We start from the raw sequence: 15940 nt of genomic DNA, 5'->3' as shown, positions 1-15940 counted from the left end.
CTGCTTTTTAATATGCTGTCTAGGTTGTTCGTGACTTTCTTCCAAGGAGCAAGTGTCTTTTAGTTTCATGGCTTCAGTCACTGTCCACAGTGATTTTGCAGCCCAAGAAAATAAAGTCTCTCACTGTTTCCACTGTTTCCCCATCTATTTGCCATGAAGTGATGGGACCAGATGCCATGATCTTAGTTTTCTGAATGGTGAGTTTTAAGTCAACATTTTCACTCTCCTCTTTCACTTTCATCAAGAGACTCTTTAGTTCTTCGCTTTCTGCCATAAGGGTGGTATCATCTGCATATATGAGGTTATTGATATTTCTCCTGGCAATCTTTATTCCAGCTTGTGCTTCATCCAGCCCAGTGTTTCTCATGATGTACTCTGCATATAAGTTAAATAAGCAGGGTGACAATATACAGCCTTGATGTACTCCTTTCCCTATTTGGAACCAGTCTGTTGTTCCATGTTCAGTTCTAACTGTTGTTTCCTGACCTGCATACAGGTTTCTCAAGAGGCAGATCAGGTGGTCTGGTATTCCCATCTCTTTCAGGATTTTCCACACTTTGTTGTGGGCCAAACAGTCAGAGGCTTTGGCATAGTCAATAAACCAGAAGTAGATGTTTTTCTGGAACTCTCTTCCTTTTTCAGTGATCCAGCGGATGTTTGCAATTTGATCTCTGGTTCCTCTGCCTTTCCTAAAACCAGCTTGAACATCTGTAAGTTCATGGCTCATGTACTATTAAAGCCTGGCTTGAAGAATTTTGAGCATTACTTTACTATTGTGTGAGATGAGTGCAATTGTGTGGTAGTTTGAGCATTCTTTGGCATTGCCTTTCTTTGGGATTGTAATGCAAATTGACATTTTCCAGTCCTGTGGCCACTGCTGAGTTTTCCAACTTTGCTGACATATTGAATGCAGCACTTTCACAGCATTATCTTTTAGGATTTGAAATAGCTCAACTGGAATTCCATCACCTCCACTAGCTTTATTAGTAGCGATGCTTCCTAAGGCCCACTTGACTTTACATTCCAGGATGTCTGGCTCTAGGTGAGTGATCACACCATCGTGATTATCTGGGTTGTGAAGATCTTTTGTGTACAGTTCTGTGTATTCTTGCCACCTCTTATTAATATCTTCTGCTTCTTTTAGGCCCATACCATTTCTGCCCTTTATTGTTCCCATCTTTGCATGAAATGTTCCCTTGGTACCTCTAATTTTCTTGAAGCGATCTCCAGTCTTTCCCATTCTATTGTTTTCCTCTATTTTTTTGCATTGATTTCTGAGGAAGGCTTTCTTATCTCCCCTTGCTATTCTTTGTAACTCTGCATTCAAATGGGTATATCTTTTCTTTTCTCCTTTGCCTTTTGCTTTTCTTCTTTTCACAACTATTTGTAAGGCCTCCTCAGACAACCATTTTGCCTTTTTGCATTTCTTTTTCTTGGGGATGGTCTTGATCCCTGCCTCCTGTACAATGTCATGAACCTCTGTCCATAGTTCTTCAGGCACTCTCTCTATCAGATCCAATCCCTTGAATCAATTTGTCATTTCCACTGTATAATAGTAAGGGATTTGATTTAGGTCATACCTGATGGGTCTAGTGGTTTTCCCTACTTTCTTCAATTTAAGTCTGAATTTGGCAATAAGAAGTTCATGGTCTGTGTCACAGTCAGCTCCTAGTCTTGTTTTTGCTGACTGTATAGAGCTTCTTCATCTTTGACTGCAAAGAATATAATCAATCTGATTTTACTAATGACCCTCTGGTGACGTCTATGTGTAGAGTCTTCTCTTGTATTATTGGAAGAGGGTGTTTGCTATGACCGGTGTGTTCTCTTGGCAAAACTCTGTTAGCCTTTGCCCTGCTTCATTTTGTACTCCAAGGCCAAATTTGCCTGTTACTCCAGGTATCTCTTGACTTCCTACTTTTGCATTCCAGTCTTCTATAATGAAAAAGACATCTTTTCTGGGTTTTAGTTCTAGAAGGTCTTGTAGGTCTTCATAGCACTTTTCAACTTCAGCTTCTTCAGTATTACTGGTTGGGGCAAAGATTTGGATTACTGTGATATTGAATGGTTTTCCTTGGAAACAAACAGATATCATTCTGTCGTTTTTGAGATGGCATCCAAGTACTGCATTTTGGACTCTTTTGTTAACTATGATGGCTTTTTGTTTAATTTTGGTTTAATATTTTACAATGCAGGGCTATTAAATGTAAGAGTTTTTGCAAATATATGAAAAATCTGAAAAAAATTTCTCATAATCCCGTCAAATGGAAATAATCACTGTTATTTTGGTAACTATCATAAATGCACTGTTTTTAAAAAGAATTTTCTTTCATCAGAACAACACTGAAATTAATTGACCTGTGTAGAAAGTTGGGGTGCCCCAGCTTTGGAGGTGTGCCAACAGCAGTTGGCCTTTCTGCCAAGGTGGGGAGTTGAACATATGAGCCTTTCTAAACCTATGGGCTTTGGACCCCTGGGGGCCCATGCACTAATTGTGAGGGGTCTTCAGATCCACCTATACATGTGTGTGTATATATGTATATATATTTTCCATTCACCAGTTTTATTACTACTTTCAGATGGATGGTCTCTCCTTTCACCCACTATTTTTTTTTTCAGTTTTACTGAGGTATAATTGACAAATACAGTTGTGAGATATTTAAAGTGCATGTCATGATGGCTTGATACATGGCTATATTGTGAAAAGATTCCTCCCATCACGTTAATTAACACACTTATCACTTCACATATTTATTTTTTTATTTTTATTTTTGGTGAGATCCATATATATTTAGGCTTCCCTGATGGTTCAAATGGTAAAGAGTCTTCCTGTAATATGGGAGACTCAGGTTCAATCCCAGGGGTTAGGGAAGATCCTGAGAAGGAAATGGCTACCCACTCCATGGGTAGGTTCTCCATGCCTGGAGAACCCCACGGACAGAAAATCCTTGGTGGTTACAGTCCATGGGGTCACAAAGAGTTGGACACGACTGAGTGACTAACACACACACACATATATTTCTATTTGCTTTTTCAAAGAATGTTACAGTTGTTACTAGTGTTTAAGCTAGTTCTCATTTTGGAAAATATAGGAAGTTGAAAACCAGAAAATCTTTAAGGGCTCTTCCTCACTGCAGGTTCAGGCGAGAAAGGGCTCTTTCTTTCAAGGTGCTCATCAGCCTAAGAGCTCTCACATACTGAGCCTTCAGATGAATCAGTGCTCCTTATACTTGAACCCACAAAGAGCTCTTTTGACTAGGCACTACTTTAGTTTGATTTTATAGATGAGGAGCCAAGATTTAGGGACATGAGTTAACTTACTTGCCTGATTCCACTGAGAGAGGAAAGAAAAATAAAACACCCCAAAACTCTGTTTCTCTGCTCCTCCCACAATTGTGCAGACAGCCCCTCTGACTCTGAAAGAAAAAGTGCAAGGGAGGAATGTTGCTGGGGTAGTGCAGTGAATGCCCTCATCCCTCTGTCCCGAGGTCCTGAGGGTCCTGGAGTCAGTGCAGCTCCGCACTCAACCGGCGGTCTCGCCAGGTCCCCCAGGGCTCCTGGTACCTTGGACAGCGCCCGGGCTTTCCCAGAGCCGGACAGGAGCCTCATTCCCAATCCTCTCTTGCACAGGCTCTCTTGTCCATCTTCCCAGAAACATCCCGATATAAGAGAAACCTCAGGTGGCCTCTAGTCCTTTCCCAGGACAAGTGTATGCCTGGCCCCTTAAAGCAGCAGAGCTTTCCAGGCAGGCGCCCATGCGCCTGGCAGTTCCGAGCTGTGAGTCCACCGCATTTTCCGGCTCATATCACGGCAGAGAGCAGACGGAACTGGGAATGGTTATCGGCCAAAAGCTGCAGGCTAACGGCTAATCCAGTCCTGGAAGGGGACACTGGTAGTTAAGCCCTTTAATGGCCTCAGTCCTATGATAATTAGTCCTGGCCTGGAGCTAGCAAACGGCGAGCCCCTCTAACCTGAAACGGAGCCTCATCCACTGCTTGGCGCTAATCCCTTGCACAATGAAAGCCGAACTAATTCACTGGGTAAACACCCTCTCCAGTTACTTACAAGCTGTCTTATTTCAGCCCCAAACCAAATAGAAAGGCAGCCAGTGACTGGAGAGAAAAATCAAATATTTAAGAACTCATTTTGCCTGAAACCCCCCCAGGGATGCTTGCCTATCAAGCTCGGAATCGCTTTATGCTACTTCTTTTAAGACAGGCGGCTACTTTGCAATGGAAACAACCGCCACTCCGAAGGGATTTCCCAAGCATCGTTATTTTGTTTTATTTTTTAATGGTTTCTTGCTACTTGAACCAAATCACGACCTGTGAGCCTGGGTCCAGACACACAGTGGGTGCTTCCTGGAGTGCTCAGTCATGTCTGACTCTTTGCGACCCCGTGGACTGTAGCCTGCCAGACACCTCTGTCCACAGGATTTTCCAGGCAAGAATACTGGAGTGGGTTGCCATTTCCTTCTCCAGGGGATCTTCCCAATCCAGGGATGAGCCGGTGTCTCCTGCGTTGGCAGGCAGATTCTTTACCACTAAACCACCTGAGAAAACCAGTGGGTGCTTAATAAAGATCAGTTTATCTCAGAATGCGATTCAGGAGTCTAGACCTGTGCTCCTCAAACCCCAGTGTGCATCAGAATCACCAGGAAGATGATTAAAACTCAAATTGCTAAGCTCTATATACACAATTTGATTCAGTGGATGAAGCCAGATAATTTAAATTTCCAACAAGTTCCCTGGAGAACCATTAGCCTAGAACAAGGGTCCATAAATTTTAGTGTAAAGGGCCAGATAGTAAATATTTCAGGCTTGGTGGGTCATAAGATGTGTCTTGACTACTCCATCTGCTATTATGGTGCAGAAGCAGCTACAAACAATATTTAAATGAGTGAGTGTGGCACCGAAATGGGAATAGCATGTAATTTTCACATGTTGTGAAATATTCTAATTAACATTTTTTTGGCAAACATTTAAAAATGTTAATCCATCCTTAGCTTACAGGCCATGCAAAAAACAGGTGGCAGGCCACATTTGGCTCTTGGAACATTGAGTCTTAGAATGATTATGGTTACTATCTAGTAAGTGATCACAGCAGAGACAATGGCTCAGAGCCTGAAAAGAGAAGAAATGTTGCTATGGATTAAATTGTGTCCCCTCTTCCACTCCCTCCCTGTCCCCACCCAGTTCACATACTGAAGCCCTAAATGTGACTGTGTTTGGAGATAGGGCTTTTAGGAGATAATTAAGGATGCATGCCATTATAAGGGTGGAGTCCTACTTTGATGGGATTGGTGGCTTTTTATAATGAAGAAGAGGCTGAGGAAAGAACATACAGGCACACAGTGAGAAAACAGCCATCTGCAAGCCAGGAAAAAGGGGCCTCACCAGAACTGGACAATCATGTCCCCTTGATCTCAGACTTTCGGAAAATAAATTTCTACTATTTAGGCCACCCATTCTGTGGTATTTTATCAGAGCAGTCTGGGCTAATATAGACGGAAATAATTTCATTTTTGGAAAAAGATCTTCTGTCCTTGCAAATCTTATTTCTCATTCACTTATAAACTTCACAAGCATTCAAGAGCTGTATCCTGTATGCTGGGTGTTGTTCTAGGCACTGGACACATAGAGTGGAGGAAAAACCAAATCTCCTCCCACTTCCCTGATTTCTAGCAGTGAAACAGTGGATGCTAACTCTGCACAGAGCTCAAAGACTATTATTTGCACATTTTCAGGCCAGGCAATAGTTTTTCCTGAGGACATAGTTTCCTGAATTAATCTGCTAACTACATTTATAAAATGTGTACAACTTTATTCTAAGCCCAGAGGTGGGAGATTAAGAAAAACAGAGATTTGTTCCTGGGCATGAATACTAGTAATTGTTTTTTCTCAGTGCCAAGTACCTTGCCTTTAAGAAACAGGAACAGCAACATCCTAAACTTTCAGTAGAGGGTGACATTATTATAAGAAAGAAGATTTTTCATCAGGAGGTGAAGATGAGAGCTATATCTCACTTTCTAGAGTAAGATATAAGAATTGTTCTTCTTTGAAAGTGAAAAGATTCAAAATATCTATATTCCTGTGCTTGAGGCAAACAGGGACTTCTTAAATGCCAACCATGTTTATTCCATGTTAATCTGGAAAAACATAAGAGCAGCATTGGAACCTTAATAAGATGTTTATCTTTCACAAATTTAGTGAAAGGGAAAGAAGTGTTTGGTAACCACCATCAGCACACAAGAGTCATTGTCTATCAAGAACAAGCAGATTGCACAAAAAGAATCAATTCTTTCCAAAGGTGTTTTCTATGGCAGTTTTTGCAGATCTTGGGGATTAAACTGCAATTGTTAAGCTTCTTACGCACCTGTCCTTGATCTGATTTGGGGTTCCTTGAGAGTAGGGACAAGATATATTATCTCCTGGACACAGATGCAGTCTCCTGTGGAGAGTCACACATCAATCAACATTTACTAAGCTCCACTGCTGCCAGATTCTTGTCTTCATCCTAGATATAGATTGCCTAGAGGCCAATAAGACAGACCTCTGCCTGCCAGTGGTTTATAGTCTAATGCTTGAAAGAGGCAGGCAGACAGACATGGATGGGTGCCATTGGTATAGCATCAACCTGGAATTGACACATGTTCATCACAGAATACAGAGAATCATTGAACATACATAAGTTTTTAAGTTAGGCCAAACTTAGCTTGAATTCCAGCTACATTCTAGCTTTGTGAGCTGGTGGTACAAATTATTTAAGTTCTCCGAGCCTCAGTTCCCTCATTTGTCAGCTGGAAGAACACAGTCCAAAGTCACAGGGTCCTTATAAGAATTAGACGATAAACTCTAACCAGTGTATCTAGCATGCTACCTGGAACTTTCTGGAAGCCCAGTAAATGTTTGTTCTGTCTTTTTCAAATAAGCACCAATGCTATTTTCATAAATTTCTTATTTCACCTGTTCTGTGTGATTGCCTTCAAACATTCAGAAATGTATGTTTACTGTGGGCTATGGATGGGGGAACTGGGGTATCTCTTGTAGTGCTTCCCAAAACTTGGTATTTTGCTCGGTTTTTGCTTGACTTGTCAGAGAGCTGTGCTTCAAGCTGTGGACCTACATGAATCCAGAGAGGAGATAAGTCAGGAGGTGGCAGGACTCCCTGTCAAAAGAAACTGGATCTGGGAGTAAACGAGTCAGGAGATGTGCAGCGACCTCCACTGCTCAGTCCTCTAACACCAGTAGGGCAGCTGATGAATGTGACAGCCTTGTGTCCACTGGACAGGAGTGAAGGGGTGGGAGAGGGATGCAGTTCTCCCAGGAGAGTTAAAGATTGCACTGCCACGTAGTGACAGTAGGGGCTCAAATGCCAAAAGGTGACGGCAGGTATCATCACAGGTGTATCAAGGCCATTAACAACAGTAGGGACCAGACAGAGGACGGTGGACAGACTGAGGGCCTGCAGCTGCTTCCAGCCAGCCCCACCATGCCACCAGTGATTCCCTTTGAGGGCCTGCGGCTCTTGCCAATGCATCGTGACCTTTTCCACACCCACTTGATGCTTGGACATCTCCTGCCACCTCCATTCATCCTGGGCCCCAAAACTTTAATTTCCGGTTTGCCTGCTGCTTTTTTTTCTTAGACTGCCTTCACTTTACAATTTGATTTTTCTGATTTGAGTTGTCTGTTTAGAAATTCTACTCTGTTTAAAAAGCAAAAGTGAAAGTAAAGTGTTAATCTCTCAGTCCTGTCCAATTCTTTGGGACCCCATGGACTGTAGTCTGCCAGGCTCCTCTGTCCATGAAATTTTCCAGGCAAGAATACTGAAGTGGGTTGCCGTTCCCTTCTCCAGGGGATTTTCCCAACCCAAATGAGGGATCAAATTTGGCTCTCCTACACTGGAGACAGATTCTTTACCATCTGAGACACTCTGTTTAAGCTTCCTAAACCCATGAGGCTGGAGTCTTGAGCCCTGGGACTTGGGTTACCTGGTTTTAGCTGTGGGCCTGGAGTCAATGGCAATCTGACAGACTATGACTGAAGTGAAATTGAAAATTAAAACACAGCACAGAATCCACCCTTGGGAAGGGGCTAAGATAGAGGAAGGGGACAGGCAGTGGGCATTCTTATGTAGCCCTCAACCTTGGGAGGGAAGAGCTGTGATAGAAGCTTGTGGGCACATCCTTAGCCCCATGTTCTATAACTAGTAAACTTCCAGAATGAATTCAAACAGGAAAAAAGTCACCATTCCACTTCTGGTCCTTCTACTAAGCTATGGGACCCTGCATGCTGCTGGTTCTGGGATTGTGATGCTATATCTAAAGCTGGGCCCAAGACTGAGCTGATGCTGTTGATGGAATCAATCCTCTTTTGGCATTTACACCACTGGCCTATGATATCAGGCATTCTGAGGGCTCTCATAATTGATTGGCAACTGTGGAGATGCTCCTCCTTCACCAGGATCACAGAGTTCCAATCTCAGGACCTACTGTTTGAAACTTCCCCATTCCAATGGATGTAACACACTGAACATTTGTTGAAGAAACATCCTACCAGGCTTCAAGGAGCTGCCATCTGGTCATATGTTTTTACCTTCATGTCACAACTCTCAAGTTCTTTGGGGGCCACTTTCCTTAGAAAGGCAGTTGAAGGAGGTGGTGGAGCTTTCCTAAATCATTGAATTTCTGTGTTCACAACTATGAATTAGATCACATCATTCTTAAGTCAGAGAGGCAGGAAAAAGTGTAGGGGTCAACACTGCTGAATACCTATTGGATGCCTTTGGAGTAGAAAGAGAACCCTGGGGCCACATCAGGTAGATCCTGGAAGTAACTACGGAAACCTTGAAAATTGTGGTCACCAATGGACATAGGACTGTCACCTCTGCCTTTGGAATTGGTAGTCCTCATGATACAACGGCTCAGATGAGCAGGTGATGACAGTTCTAAAGCATGGCTGTGGCTGATAAGGGCTTCCCTGGTGGTCTAGTGGTTAAGAATCCATCTTGCAATACAGGGGACACCAGTTCGATCCCTGCTCTGGGAAGATCCCACCCCCTTTGAGGCAACTAAGCCTGTGAGCCACAACTATTAAGCCTGCCCTCTAGAGCCCAAGAGCCACAACTACTGAGCCTGCAGCTGCAACTACTAAAGCCTTAGAACCTGTGCTCCACAACAAGAGAAGCCACTGCAATGAGAAGCCTGTACACCACACTCCCATTTGCTGCAAAGAGAGAAAGCCTATGTGCAACAATGAAGACCCAGTGCAGCCAAAAAATTAATAAGTAAATAAAAATTTAAAAATATGTATATTAAATAAATAAATTTCGGCTACCATGGTGAGCTTTTCCATGTGTCCCAAGATTCCACTGGAGCCCAAGAGAGGGAGGTCAGTGTCAAGGGGAGAGCGTAGGGGTTGGTGAACAAACTGCCTCTGCACATATATGTAGTTTGGTTCTTAACTTCTTCCAAAGCCTAGTTTTGGATGCATGATTCATGGCCTCCTGGAGTCTCAGTTACCTCCTCTGTGAGGGAGATGGAGCTAATGAGACTGACCTATGTTTTAGGATTTTGCAGAGGATTGGGTAAGATAATGGATGGAAAGAGTCTTGTCAAGTACTATGCACATGCAAGGTATTATATTTAAGTAAGAGCTTAATAACTAATTTTACATGAAGATAATAATGTTATTTGATACTTAAGTTTTCTTCGCTTTTTCCAGATTTCTGTGTTAGACAAGTTAATCCTCAATTCTGTTATCTACTTTGTCAGCCAAAAGAGAGAATCTTGGTGTCCTCAGGAAATTTAGTGAACAATGAAACAGATATAAAGGCACAATTTGGATATTTCAAGTTCAAAAACTTGTCTAAAGTATTAGCTTCTTATAGAGAGTTTAAGTCAGGTGTAATCATACAAAATCTCAGATGTGGTGGAGACTTTTTTTCAGTTTATAATATAGGGATGATGGGCTTGGGGAAAAGATAACTTCTATTATTATTGATAGATATGCAAAGTCATATGATTATATATAATGGTGGTCTTCTGAGCAATTTCAACTTCTGAGGGCATTAAACATTCTCCCCTAATATTCTTCTGAGTAGGCACCAGAGGCCCATCAGATCAGAACAGACCTCCTCTTAGGAGCCCAATAGCCTCTTTCCTTATGAGAATGATCCAGAACACTCCAAGTGTTGGAGGAACTGTGGGAAGCTCTTGATTGCAATTCAAAAACACTCCTTTATCCCCTCAGAAATCAAGACACAGAGCACCATCACCCTAATGCTGAAGCTTCTGGAGGTCCACGCATACCACCCCTGGAAGAGCGAAAAGAACCGTGGACTTGACAACCATAGCTTCTCTTGGAGCTGGCCTGCTGCTTTAAAGCTCAGTGACTTGTGACAGAGCTCTTAATGCCTCTGGGAATCTTGGCAAACCCTCTGTAAAGTGGTAATGAAAACTGTTCTACTTTATTCACAAGGGTTTTGTGGACAGAGCTTTTAAAATTATAATGCACAAAGGAATTGTTGGCACCAATTCCAACTCACTAGAGACCCCACTTTGCCCTCTCTGGGACCAGTGCCTGTAATATTATTATGATTATATTATTATTTCCACATTACTATGATGATTTCTAAGCACTAGGAAGTCTCTGACACCAAAGAAAATCGAAGGAAATTATTTCAACTTCACTGTTTTACAGGGTAACTGGGATGATTACAATGAGATACCAGCAATGAACAGTTGTCAACTGTAGGGCCATGTACACACCAGAGTTCAGAGGTAAGGGCCCTAATTAACAGGACTCTCCAGGCACTTGATGATACCAGGATATGCACGGCTGACCTCTAAGTGGCTCCAGCCAAGAATGGCCCAGATCAGCAGCTACTGTCCTTTGATCCCCCAACCTTCAGAGCCTGCTTTTCCATTGGAAGTGACTCACCAGGGACTCTCCCTGGTGGTCCAGTGGCTAAGATTCTGCACTCCCAATGTAGGGAGCCCAGGTTCAATTCCTGGTCAGGGAATTAGTTCCCACATGTTGCAACTAAGAGTTTGCATGCTGCAGCTAAAGATCTCATGGCAATAAAGATTGATGATTTCGCATGTTGCAATTAAGACCTGGAGCAGCCAAAAATTAATTAATTCATTAATTAATTTTTTAAAAAAGTGACTACCAGGCTGGGATGGGCCAGGTCCTAGGGACCTCTTAGAAAACATATCACAATGGGGCAGACAGGTAGAAAAGAGTCCCTCAGTCAGTAACATAAAAGAATCTGACCAGAGTGTGGCTTTAGAGGGACTTAAAGGCAGGCAGCAATGGCTACCCAGGCCAGGGGCAGACCTCTCGAGTTTCATACAAGCCAGTGGGAAGGCATGGTATTTAGAGTCTGGAGACAGTGAGGAGGATCGCAGACACTCATGTTCTGATGAACAGGAGAACCCAGAGAGCCTCTGCCTCAGGGGCTGGGTCTGACCAGGTTGAGGCACGGGGCAGACACTGGGAGGGAAGCTCAGACAGAGACCAGACAAAGAGCCAGTCACCACAGGATGAGCTGAGGGGTCTTGGGTGAAGTGAGGGTTCTGACACAGAAAGTAGAGTTAGCAATAGAGTTCTGGAAACCAAATTTTAGTCTAGAATGTAAATAGCAGCAAATCCCACAGATGAGATGCGGGAGACTGCTGGAGCCTGATAGGTACAGAGCAAAGACAGGCCAGGCCCTTAGGTGAAACAGCTGAAAGAGAGTTGAGAGTAAAATGTGGCCAGAGGGGGGCTCTCAAGCCTCATTGTTTTAGAAGAAATGGTCACACTGTATGAGCTTGGGCCGGTATAGCAGGACAGGTCCTGTGATGACCAGATGGTCAGTGCCAGGGAGCCAATACGAGTGAAGCTGGACAGGTTTGGTTAGATTAGATGCACATGTAACACAGGGGCGAGAAAGAGGATTCACTGGGTGTGACTTGGCGCCAAGAAGAACTCAAGGGTCTACCGTTTGTTTCTATCATGGAGCTCTGGCCTTGCCCTTAGGGGACCTTCCACCAGGGGCCTTAGGCTTGGGGTAGTCAAGATGCTTTGCATCTCCTGGAAGAGATGGTCTTCCTCATCCAGTAAGGAGCCTTTAGTTTCTAGATCTCCTGTTCTATACTTGTTCATCAGGGCCAGGATCTCTGTGTTATGGCTAGTGGTTAGTTATTCCTAATATCCACTCTTCCCTTCTAACTTACTAGAAAATTGGTTTTGTTGGGGCTAATGGTATGCCCTGCTTGAAAACAAAATGAAACACACTTCCTAGTTCCTTAATGGATAGAAGTGGCCATGTGATGTTCTGGTAAATGAGGTGTCTTCTTGCTGGGACAAGATTCACTGAGCACTGAAAGCTGAGTTATAGTGTGCTTCTAGGGAAGTGACTTAAAAAAAGAATGCTGACTGGCTAGGCAGATTCCTTTTCATATGCCCTTCTTTACCCCTTTATTTTTTCTTTCCCTCTTCTCCTTTTCCTTCTGCTCCTGCTCTTTCTTCCTTCTTCTTGCTTCCTGCCTGGAACTCTGATATGATTGCCAGAGCCACAGTAATCATTTTGTGACCATGAAGCAAACCTGAAGCCAGAAACCATGCTCTAAGGTTTGCAGAGCATCAGCAACAATAGTCCTACATGTCAACCTCCAGATTTCACATGAAAGACTAAATCCTTATCTTATTAATGTCACTATAGTTGGGCATCTGTATTTTGCAGCTTAATCTTGTCCTGAGATCCATATCTTCTAGCTGGACCATTTAGGATAGGAGTGAGAGGTTGGATGGCAGGAGGAAGTGTCTCCTTCACTTTAGAAGATCTGTTGTATTTGATTCCCATGGATAGATGACATGGTTTTCAGTAAGGACTTCTTTGACTCAGCTGTTCTTTCCAGTTGGGTACTGGAAAGAGGTGGGCATTTGGGAGGAAACAATGCTAATTGTTTCCTATCAATGCTAATTGTTTCCTAACAATGCTAATTGTTTCCTATAATTCTATGCTAATTGTCTGGAGGACCTGACAATTAGCATAGAACAAGCAGAAGCAAAAAACTGCCCTGGCAGCTTCACCCAAAACTCACCACCTGCCTGTTGTCCATCCCTTGGTCTGCCCAGAGAAGTCTGCTAATCCAAGATTCCATCAAACCTGATCAACTTTCACATTTGGAAAGAATTCTGACAAGATCTTTTTCTCCAAGATTCCAAAGTCTATGTTCCATTGTCTCTTGATATTACTTATGTATTGGAGGAGAAAATTGGCTGATTTGTTTAAATTAAGAACCCCTGGCCTGGAGAATACCTGATATTTCCCCATCACATCTTGAGCTCCAGGTCTTCCCAACTTTTGAACATTTAGTTTTCAGGACCCCAGTCTAGACCTGCTAGTTCTCTAGAAGGAAAAGTTCTTCTTTGTTGAGTTGAAGAATGAGGGGAGGAAACAGAGCAGAGATGCTAAAAGTTCCAAGGCTTCCTCAAATTTTCTGCAAGCCTTAGGTGTCGTGATTGTATGTAGACACATATTGAAGAACATCATTCGTCCTCCTTTTTTACGCCTGAATTAACATAATCATAATGTATAATAATGTATATTTGCTATAAATTATGTTTTCTGTTCAGGCTTTTACATATCACCTTTAAGCAGCCACAGAACCCCTTCTGGTCCTCTCGTGTCTTCGAATTTTCTTCCTCCCCTTCCCCAGCTTGATCTCCTGGGTCCTGGTGTCTGCAGAAGGCCCATTAAAGAAATCATTTCCCACCCTGCCCCCAATAGCACCACACACCTGGTAATAAATAATATGATCATTGCCTAACAGACACACAGAAGAGTCCTGTGATAAATAAAGAGACTTCTCATCTCTCCACAGGCTCAGCAGCGGGGCTGGCAGAGGAGAGTTCGCTATTAAAGAACTCACATAGCCACAGGCAAATTCTCTCACCGCATCTCCTTGTGGAGACCTTTTCTTAAAAGCTGAGATTGCTCTGATGGTTCAAGGTGCTATTGAGCTCTAACCGGGGACAATTACAAGACTCCAGTCGCAGCATCTGAGGCGATGCTTGTGTCTGATAAGGTTGCTGGAGAAGAATGTGGAGGAGTGAAACCGATAATAGGTTGCTGAAAGGATGGGCCGAGGCCTCTTAGCCCAGAGCCTCAAGACAGAAGCAGTGACTGCTGCTGGAAGGCTTCCCCCCACCCCGCCCCCAAATTCTTTTCCATTTTTATTGCATTAAAGAAACCACTCTCTAAACATGCACTTCAGAAATAATTTTTTTCCTAGCTCCAAGCTAGTAATACTCCTCACCAACTGATTTTATATCATGAGAGGTTTTCAGAATAATTCTGCTTTTCTCATTCAGGTTTTTTTTTTTCCTTTCCTTTTCTGTATTGAGAAAAACCAGAGAAGGAACAATTGTATTTGTCCCTTTCCTTTCTTTAGTTGTACGGTGTTTCCATACAATTTTCTACCTTGACTTATTCTTGGCTTTAAAAATCTTTTACAAAAGCCTCAAACAAAAAACTTGCAGCCATTCTTTTATGACATTTTTTCTTTTTCTCTTCTCATTTTCCTGCCTGTGGTCTGTTGTCTTTGGGATCTCTCTCAATCAACCTCTCTCTTTCTCTCACTCTATCTTTCAGCTAGAATTTGGTGAAAGCAAATTCTAGGGTTCACTACATTTAGAAATTCAGGCCATTACAGCAAACACAATTTAAAAGCACAGAAGATGTGGATTCAGTCCAAAGGCAGGTTGTCTTAAAGCAACCTGGAAACAAGAGGGAGCAGAGATAGGGGAGGGATTTTTTTTAGTTTTCTTTTCTCAGTGGGGCCAGAAGCCTATATTTCCTGCCTGGTCAAGGCAGAACAGATAAAAATAGATAGCAGGGGAATAGATGCAAGGAATAGGTTGGGGGTGGGGCAACCCAGCTGGAACTTCCCCATTGTTTTTCTGTCTCACTTTTGTACTCTAAGAGAAGGAGTATAGGTAAGGCTTAGGAGTTCTCTGACCGTGAGACCCAATTCCTTCCACATGTGTGTGGTAGGGGGTGGGGGAGGGCAGGAGGAGGGAGACATTAGTCAATCCAGGATGTTTTTCAGTCATGCTCTTCTCTCATCATTTAAAGCCATATCTATGGGTGAATCAAGCTAATAAGCAGATTTTACTCAGACTCAGAAGATGTACAAGGACTGGTTGCTGATCTCCAGGAATGTAACCTTGGGCCCAAATTAACACAGATGAATTAATTATGGATTAAAAACACACAAAAGTGTAATAGTCAGGTTCTGGTTCATGTAGTGAGATATACCAGGTGCTAGTGAACCAACAGTACCAGGAAAATGGTGATGGCTTGAGGCCACCACCAACGACAAAGTAAGCTTTGTCTAGGCCTTACAGGATGAAGATCTCTTCTTGACCATGGGCTTCCAGAGAGAAGCCACTGACCTCCAGGCCTCCCTTAAGGACTATCTTCATGGTTACATAAAGCTCACAACCTGCAACTTAGGAAGGTGAACATACATGCTTTCCTGAGGCTACTTTCTATCCTGTTTTGAATCTCCAAGAACACTTGCCCAGAACAGAGGGTACTGGATCTGACATCACTTCAGTGTTGATGGTTTCTGATTTCTCCCCACTGCATCCCACTAGCACTGAAATAACGTCAGACTTGCTCCACACAACCAAGGCTCCAACGTGGGTGAAGAGGATCACGAGAAATCAGCAGAGACCTAGATTCAGTCCTCACTGCTTGTAAATCACCAGCATCAACCTTGGGTGAATACTTCCTCATCCTTGAGCTTCTATTTCCTAATCCTTGCTAGTAATCTGATTACATGAGTCCTAAGGTTCTCTTGGGCTGCAGCCCTCAAGACACCGATAGCCACGTGTGCTAGGTCAGCCACACTTCCTTGCCCTGCGACAACCTGTGGTGTTGAGGA

General features: G+C 43.1%; 1 non-coding gene across 1 annotated transcript; it reads left to right on the top strand.

Annotated features, from left to right (window-relative positions):
* The first annotated feature begins 10949 nt into the window (after positions 1 to 10949).
* Positions 10950 to 11022, top strand: TRNAG-CCC (transfer RNA glycine (anticodon CCC)). Its single transcript has one exon. It is a non-coding gene; the product is annotated as a tRNA-Gly (tRNA).
* The last annotated feature ends 4918 nt before the right edge of the window (positions 11023 to 15940 follow it).

Source organism: Giraffa tippelskirchi, chromosome 2 (genome assembly GCF_054371585.1).
Source record: "Giraffa tippelskirchi isolate mGirTip1 chromosome 2, T2T-mGirTip1v1.2.pri, whole genome shotgun sequence".
Classification (NCBI taxonomy): domain Eukaryota; kingdom Metazoa; phylum Chordata; class Mammalia; order Artiodactyla; family Giraffidae; genus Giraffa; species Giraffa tippelskirchi.
This window is presented reverse-complemented; position numbering and strand designations above follow the sequence as displayed.